The following is a 9,415-nucleotide window of genomic DNA, read 5'->3' as shown; positions in this document are numbered from 1 at the left end:
GATACATCCGGGTGCAACCAAGATGTACTGTGACCTAAAGCAACACTTTTGGTGGAGTAGAATGAAGCGTGATATTGTTGATTTTATTGCCAGATGTCCAAACTGTCAACAAGTAAAGTATGAACACCAGAGGCCCGGAGGAACCCTTCAGAGAATGCCCATTCCGGAATGGAAGTGGGAAAGAATTGCAATGGACTTTGCGGTTGGTCTTCCCAAGACATTGGGAAAGTTTGATTCTATTTGGGTAATTGTTGATAGGTTAACTAAGTCTGCTCACTTCATTCCGGTCAAGGTGACTTACAATGCAGAGAAGTTAGCCAAACCTTACATCTCGGAAGTGGTGCGATTGCATGGGGTTCCACTATCCATCATATCAGATAAAGGTACGCAATTTACTTCTAAGTTTTGGAAAACATTGCATGCGGAATTGGGTACTAGTTTGGACCTTAGTACTGCGTTCCATCCTCAGACCGATGGTCAGTCTGAGAGAACGATTCAAGTGTTGGAAGATATGCTTCGTGCATGTGTGATAGAGTTTGGTGGCCATTGGGATAACTTCTTACCCTTAGCGGAGTTTTCATACAATAATAGCTATCACTCAAGCATTGATATGGCTCCATTTGAAGCATTGTATGGTAGGAGATGTAGGTCTCCCATTGGTTGGTTTGATGCATTTGAGGTTAGGCCTTGGGGTACTGACCTTTTGAGGGATTCGATAGAGAAAGTGAAGTCTATTCAAGAAAAGCTTCTAGCGGCGCAAAGTAGACGAAAAGAATATGCAGATCGAAAGGTCAGAGACTTAGAGTTCATGGAGGGTGAACAAGTCTTGTTGAAAGTTTCACCAATGAAAGGGGTGATGCGGTTTGGTAAAAGGGGTAAACTAAGTCCAAGGTACATTGGACCATTTGAAGTACTTAAGCGAGTAGGAGAGGTGGCTTATGAGTTAGCCTTGCCTCCAGGGCTGTCCGGAGTACATCCGGTATTCCATGTGTCGATGTTGAAAAGATACCATGGGGATGGAAACTACATTATCCGTTGGGATTCAGTTTTGCTTGATGAGAACTTGTCTTATGAGGAGGAGCCTGTTGCTATTTTAGATAGAGAAGTTCGCAAGTTGAGGTCAAGAGAGATTGCATCCATCAAGGTGCAATGGAAGAATCGACCGGTTGAAGAAGCCACTTGGGAGAAGGAGGCAGATATGCAAGAAAGATACCCACATCTGTTTAAAGATTCAGGTACTCCTTCTCGCCCTTGTTTTTCTTCTTGTGATCGTTCGGGGAGGAACGATGGGTAAATTGGTATCTATTGTAACGACCTGTTTAGTCGTTTGAGCAGCAGATTTTATTTCTGGAAAAACAGGCTGAGGCGACGAACCCAACGACGGACCGTCATGGGCACGACGGACCGTCGCAGGGTCTCGTTTCAAAACACTTAGAAAATCTGAAATTGGGTACTGAAAATCGACTCTCAGAACTTCGTGACGGAATGGCAGGACGGACCGTCACAGGCGTGACGGACCGTCATAGATTGTTCAGTGGAAATTGACTCTCTGACCCTTGCGAGGACCTGCAGGACGGACCGTCGCAGGCACGACGGCCCGTCATAGGTTGCGCAATCCCAGTCTGGGTTGGATTTCTTGATACGTTTTAAGGGACGTTTTTGACTATTCTTGCCTTAATTATAAAGTTAGAGGGTTAAGGATTATAAGTCTAATTACTTGGGGGTTAAAAGAGGTAACCTTAAGTTAATTAGTGGGTTATTATTGCCATCTTTTATTCTTAATTATATATTAATTAGGGTAAAAGAAAGAGGGTTGAATAAAGAAAATTAGAAAGAACAAAGAGAGGGAAAGAGAAACGAATTGAGAGAGGATCGAACGAGAAGAAGGAACGAAAGCCTTGGGAATTTCTTGCTTAATCACTAATCTTCGGTGGAGGTAGGTTATGGTTTTCATGCTTTCATAAGTAAACTCTTAATAGTGAATGATATGTATTGGTAGTATTGTAAACCCTACTATATGCTTAATGGTATGTTTGCATGAATATGATTATGTGATTGTGATAAGATAAGCATGATGAAAATATTGAATCCCAAATCTTGAAAAGAAACTTTAATATACATTATTAATGATGAGGCCTTGGTATAGAAGAAGGTTTGATGAATTAAAGTAATGGGATTGATGAGGCCTTGGTATAGAAGAAGGCTTGATGAATTAAAGTAATGGGATTGATGATGCCTTGGTATAGAGAAGGCTTGATGATTTACAGAATGATATTAGTGGATCGGAGTGTCACGTTCCGACACATAGTATTAGTGGATCGAAGTGTCACGTTCCGACACATAGTATTAGTGGATCGGAGTGTCACGTTCCGACACATAGTATTAGTGGATCGGAGTGTCACGTTCCGACACATAGTATTAGTGGATCGGAGTGTCACGTTCCGACACGTAGAATTAGGGGATCGGAGTGTCACGTACCGACACATATAGGGGATCGGAGTGTCACGTACCGACACATATAGGGGATCGAAGTGTCACGTACCGACACATATAGGGGATCGGGTGTCACGAACCGACACGTAGAATTAGGGGATCGGAGTGTCACGTATCGACACATAGCAGTAGGGGATCGGAGTGTCACGTACCGACACAAGAGGAAGAAAGATAATGAATCTTGAAAGATGATAATATACTCAACTTAATAAACTTAATTCCCAAATGAGTGTGGTGTTGAGGCTTGAGCCCTCATGGATGAACTTGATGGTACTTATTGATGATTATAGTACTTGTTGTTGCTACATGTTGAGTTTTATAGTTGATTTACGATAATATTTGATATATACTGTTCCCTATTTTGAGTTGGCTGATGATATCTACTCAGTACCCGTGTTTTGTACTGACCCCTACTTTTATGTTTTTCTTCTTGTTATTTGTGTAGTGCAGCAAACGTGCCGTCATCTTCGACTAAACAGTAACTCAAGCCAGTCTTCGTCACACCGGATCTTCAGGGTGAGCTAACGCTTCTAGCTTGGACTGGATCTTCTCCTTCATGTCTTGATGCCTTGAACTTCCGGCATGGACTAGCTTCTTATGTATTTTTTTGCTTCTTAGAAACTCTTAGAATTAGTAGTTTAAAGTAGATGTTCTTGTGATGATGACTTCCAGGTTTTGGGAATAATAGATGTTGAATATTGATAGTTATTGAATTGATTTTATTAATGAGTTTAAGTCTTCCGCATTACTTTCTGTTGATATTATATTGAAATGTTAAGGTTTAGATTGGTTGGTTCGCTCACATAGGAGGGTAAGTGTGGGTTCCAGTCGCGGCCCGGATTTGGGTCGTGACAAACTTGGTATCAGAGCATTAGGTTCGTTGGTCTCATCACACAAGAACAGGTCTAGTAGAGTCTTAAGGAACGGTAGGGGGACGCCTTTACTTTTCCTTGAGAGGCTATAAGACTTTAGGAAAATTTCACTCTTTCATTCTTTCTTTCGTGCTACTACTTGAGTCCAATTGGTATCTAGGCGATACGAATTGGTATCTGACCATCTTCACTCTCTTTCGCAGATGGTTTGAACTAGAGCAACGACTACGCCAACACCAACACCGGCCAGACAAGAAACAACTGAGCCAGCCACTGGGGCTGTGGCTCGAGGAAGAACAGCGGCAAGGGGCCGTGGTAGAGGTCGTGGGAGGACGTCCTCTAGGGGAAGAGGACGAGCTCCTAGCCCATCTGATACTAGGGCAGTGACTCATCCACCGACTGAGGAAGTAATAAGAGAAGGGGAGGATGGGGAAACTGAACAAGTGCAGAATGAGGGATTGCCACCCCAACCTACCCCAGAGATGATCAATCAGGTTCTGGCTTATCTCAGTGGGTTGTCTGATCAAGGTCAGGCACCTCCAGTGTTTTCTGCGCCAACACCTCCGGTTTCAAAAGTACAACATGCAGCCACTATGTCTCCTCGTATGGAGGCCTCATTGGACATAGGCACATTTCCACGTCTGACTACTGGGCCTATAATGACAAATGATCAGCATGAACTTTTTAGTAAGTTCTTGAAATTGAAACCTCCGGTCTTCAAGGGTGCTGAATCGGAGGATGCTTATGATTTTCTGGTTGACTGTCATGAGCTACTACACAAGATGGGTATAGTAGAACGTTTTGGTGTTGAGTTCGTGAGTTATCAGTTTCAAGGGAACGCCAAAATGTGGTGGCGGTCACATATTGAGTGTCAACCAACAGAGGCACCACCTATGACTTGGGCCTCATTCTCTAGCTTGTTTATGGAGAAGTATATCCCCCGAACTTTGAGGGATAGGAAAAGGGATGAGTTCTTGAGCCTAGAGCAAGGTAGGATGTCGGTCAATGCATATGAGGCTAAGTTTCTTGCATTATCCCGGTATGCCACCCAACTATGTTTCAGTCCACAAGAGCGAATTGGCCGGTTTGTGAAGGGGTTGAGGTCAGAATTGTGGATTTCGGCCTTACAGATAGCGGCAACGGCAAAATCCTTCCAAGAGGTGGTAGACTTTGTGATAGAAGTGGAAGGAGTGAAGCCAGACGACTTCACCACAACATCGACATCAAAAAGGTTTCGAAAGGGAGGTGAGTTTAATGGTTCTTACACTAGAGGACAGGGTTCGGGAAGTTACTCAGTCCGACCAATTCAGTCTTCACTACAGACTGTAGTTGGGGGACCACCTCAGACCGGTCAACACTTCTCCGAGGGGCCTATGCTTGACTCCAGAGAATTTTATGGATGTGGGGAGATTGGACATATTAGGGAAAATTGTCCCAGACAAAGTTATAGACCCCCAATAGCTAGAGGTAGAGGTGGTCATGGTAGAGGCCGTTATTCTGGAGGACGTGGTGGTCGAGGTAATGGTGGTCACCAAAACGGCAGAGGTAATGGGCAAACTGGGGCCACTACATCACAACATGGTAGGGGCAACGGACAGACGAACGATAGGGCCCATTGTTACGCTTTCCCTAGGCGGTCTGAAGCGGAGGCATCTGATGCTGTCATCACAAGTAATCTTTTGGTTTGTGATTGCATGGCTTCTGTATTATTTGATCCCGGATCCACATTTTCTTATGTATCTTCCGCATTTGCTAATGGTCTTAATTTACATTGTGAATTGCTTGACATACCTATTCGTGTTTCTACTCCGGTGGGTGAGTCTGTGATAGTTGAAAAGGTGTATAGGTCTTGTTTGGTGAACTTTGTGGGGAGCAACACTTATGTAGATTTGTTTATCTTAGAAATGGATGATTTTGATGTAATTCTGGGTATGACTTGGCTTTCTCCGCATTTTGCAATTTTGGATTGTAATGCTAAAACGGTGACGTTAGCCAAGCCTGGGACAGACCCGTTAGTGTGGGAGGGTGACTACACTTCCAATCCGGTCCGCATCGTCTCCTTTCTTCGTGCTAAGAAAATGATTAGTAAAGGGTGTCTAGCTTTCTTGGCACATCTCAAGGATGACACTACCCAAGTACCTTTGATTGAGTCGGTTTCAGTAGTTCGTGAGTTTCTGGATGTGTTCCCTGCAGATCTTCCTGGTATGCCACCGGATAAGGATATTGACTTCTGTATCGATCTCGAACCGGGCACACGCCCCATTTCTATACCCCCTTATAGAATGGCTCCCGCAGAGTTAAGAGAGTTAAAGGCACAACTTCAAGAGTTATTGAACAAAGGCTTTATTAGACCAAGTGCATCTCCTTGGGGTGCTCCGGTTTTGTTTGTAAAGAAGAAGGATGGGAGTTTTCGAATGTGTATAGACTACAGACAACTAAACAAGGTAACCATAAAGAACAAGTATCCTCTTCCCCGCATTGATGACTTGTTCGATCAGTTACAAGGTGCTTGTGTCTTCTCTAAGATTGACTTGAGATCCGGTTATCATCAGTTGAAAATACGGGCAACGGATGTGCCAAAGACTGCTTTTCGAACGAGGTATGGGCATTACGAATTTGTAGTGATGTCTTTTGGTCTTACGAATGCCCCTGCTGCGTTCATGAGCTTGATGAACGGGATTTTTAAGCCATATTTGGACCTCTTCATGATCGTATTTATTGATGATATACTGGTATACTCAAAGAGCAAGAAGGAACATGAAGAGCATTTGAGAATGGTATTGGAAATGTTGAGGGAGAAAAAGCTTTATGCCAAGTTCTCTAAGTGTGAGTTTTGGCTAGATGCAGTGTCCTTCTTGGGGCACGTGGTTTCTAAGGATGGAGTGATGGTGGATCCTTCTAAGATTGAGACAGTGAAGAATTGGGTAAGACCTACTAATGTATCGGAAATAAGGAGCTTTGTTGGGTTAGCAAGCTACTACCGCCGATTTGTCAAGGGATTCTCTTCTATTGCTTCCCAATTGACGAACTTGACTAAGCAGAATGTTCCATTTGTATGGTCGATGAGTGTGAGGAAAGCTTTCAGAAGCTCAAGACTTTGTTGACTACTGCACCTATCCTTACCTTGCCAGTAGAGGGTAAGAACTTCATTGTTTATTGTGATGCATCTTATTCGGGTTTGGGTGCAGTGTTAATGCAAGAGAAGAATGTGATTGCTTATGCTTCGAGGCAATTAAAAGTGCATGAACGTAACTATCCAACTCATGATTTGGAATTGGCTGCGGTAGTGTTTGCATTAAAAGAATGGAGACACTATTTATATGGGGTTAAGTGTGAGGTCTACACGGATCATCGTAGCCTCCAGTATGTCTTTACTCAGAAAGATTTGAACTTGAGACAGAGGAGATGGATGGAACTACTGAATGACTACGACATCACTATTTTGTATCATCCGGGGAAGGCGAATGTTGTAGCGGATGCTTTTAGTAGAAAGGCGGGAAGCATGGGAAATCTAGCTCACTTGCAAGCTTCTAGACGCCCATTGGCTAGAGAGGTTCAGACTCTAGCTAATGACTTGATGAGATTAGAAGTAAATGAGAAGGGAGGATTGTTGGCTTCTGTGGAGGCAAGATCTTCCTTTCTTGACAAGATTAAGGGAAGACAGTTCGATGATGAGAAACTGCGCAGAATCCAAGATAAGGTATTGCGAGGAGAGGCTAAGGAAGCACAAATCGATGAGGAAGGTGTTTTGAGAATCAAGGGAAGGGTATGTGTACCCCGAGTTGATGATTTGATCAACACTATTCTGACAGAGGCTCATAGTTCAAAGTATTCGATACATCCGGGTGCAACCAAGATGTACTGTGACCTAAAGCAACACTTTTGGTGGAGTAGAATGAAGCGTGATATTGTTGATTTTATTGCCAGATGTCCAAACTGTCAACAAGTAAAGTATGAACACCAGAGGCCCGGAGGAACCCTTCAGAGAATGCCCATTCCGGAATGGAAGTGGGAAAGAATTGCAATGGACTTTGTGGTTGGTCTTCCCAAGACATTGGGAAAGTTTGATTCTATTTGGGTAATTGTTGATAGGTTAACTAAGTCTGCTCACTTCATTCCGGTCAAGGTGACTTACAATGCAGAGAAGTTAGCCAAACTTTACATCTCGGAAGTGGTGCGATTGCATGGGGTTCCACTATCCATCATATCAGATAGAGGTACGCAATTTACTTCTAAGTTTTGGAAAACATTGCATGCGGAATTGGGTACTAGGTTGGACCTTAGTACTGCGTTCCATCCTCAGACCGATGGTCAGTCTGAGAGAACGATTCAAGTGTTGGAAGATATGCTTCGTGCATGTGTGATAGAGTTTGGTGGCCATTGGGATAACTTCTTACCCTTAGCGGAGTTTTCATACAATAATAGCTATCACTCAAGCATTGATATGGCTCCATTGAAGCATTGTATGGTAGGAGATGTAGGTCTCCCATTGGTTGGTTTGATGCATTTGAGGTTAGGCCTTGGGGTACTGACCTTTTGAGGGATTCGATAGAGAAAGTGAAGTCTATTCAAGAAAAGCTTCTAGCGGCGCAAAGTAGACAAAAAGAATATGCAGATCGAAAGGTCAGAGACTTAGAGTTCATGGAGGGTGAACAAGTCTTGTTGAAAGTTTCACCAATGAAAGGGGTGATGCGGTTTGGTAAAAGGGGTAAACTAAGTCCAAGGTACATTGGACCATTTGAAGTACTTAAGCGAGTAGGAGAGGTGGCTTATGAGTTAGCCTTGCCTCCAGGGCTGTCCGGAGTATATCCGGTATTCCATGTGTCGATGTTGAAAAGATACCATGGGGATGGAAACTACATTATCCGTTGGGATTCAGTTTTGCTTGATGAGAACTTGTCTTATAAGGAGGAGCCTGTTGCTATTTTAGATAGAGAAGTTCGCAAGTTGAGGTCAAGAGAGATTGCATCCATCAAGGTGCAATGGAAGAATCGACCGGTTGAAGAAGCCACTTGGGAGAAGGAGGCAGATATGCAAGAAAGATACCCACATCTGTTTAAAGATTCAGGTACTCCTTCTCGCCCTTGTTTTTCTTCTTGTGATCGTTCGGGGAGGAACGATGGGTAAATTGGTATCTATTGTAACGACCTGTTTAGTCGTTTGAGCAGCAGATTTTATTTCTGGAAAAACAGGCTGAGGCGACGAACCCAACGACGGACCGTCATGGGCACGACGGACCGTCGCAGGGTCTTGTTTCAAAACACTTAGAAAATCTGAAATTGGGTACTGAAAATCGACTCTCAGAACTTCGTGACGGAATGACAGGACGGACCGTCACAGGCGTGACGGACCGTCATAGATTGTTCAGTGGAAATTGACTCTCTGACCCTTGCGACAACCTGCAGGACGGACCGTCGCAGGCACGACGGCCCGTCACAGGTTGCGCAATCCCAGTCTGGGTCGGATTTCTTGATACGTTTTAAGGGACGTTTTTGACTATTCTTGCCTTAATTATAAAGTTAGAGGGTTAAGGATTATAAGTCTAATTACTTGGGGGTTAAAAGAGGTAACCTTAAGTTAATTAGTGGGTTATTATTGCCATCTTTTATTCTTAATTATATATTAATTAGGGTAAAAGAAAGAGGGTTGAATAAAGAAAATTAGAAAGAACAAAGAGAGGGAAAGAGAAACGAATTGAGAGAGGATCGAACGAGAAGAAGGAACGAAAGCCTTGGGAATTTCTTGCTTAATCACTAATCTTCGGTGGAGGTAGGTTATGGTTTTCATGCTTTCATAAGTAAACTCTTAATAGTGAATGATATGTATTGGTAGTATTGTAAACCCTACTATATGCTTAATGGTATGTTTGCATGAATATGATTATGTGATTGTGATAAGATAAGCATGATGAAAATATTGAATCCCAAATCTTGAAAAGAAACTTTAATATACATTATTAATGATGAGGCCTTGGTATAGAAGAAGGTTTGATGAATTAAAGTAATGGGATTGATGAGGCCTTGGTATAGAAGAAGGCTTGATGAATTAAA

This window comes from Solanum lycopersicum, chromosome 2 (genome assembly GCF_036512215.1).
Source record: "Solanum lycopersicum chromosome 2, SLM_r2.1".
Taxonomy (NCBI): domain Eukaryota; kingdom Viridiplantae; phylum Streptophyta; class Magnoliopsida; order Solanales; family Solanaceae; genus Solanum; species Solanum lycopersicum.
Note: the sequence above shows the minus strand (reverse complement) of the source record.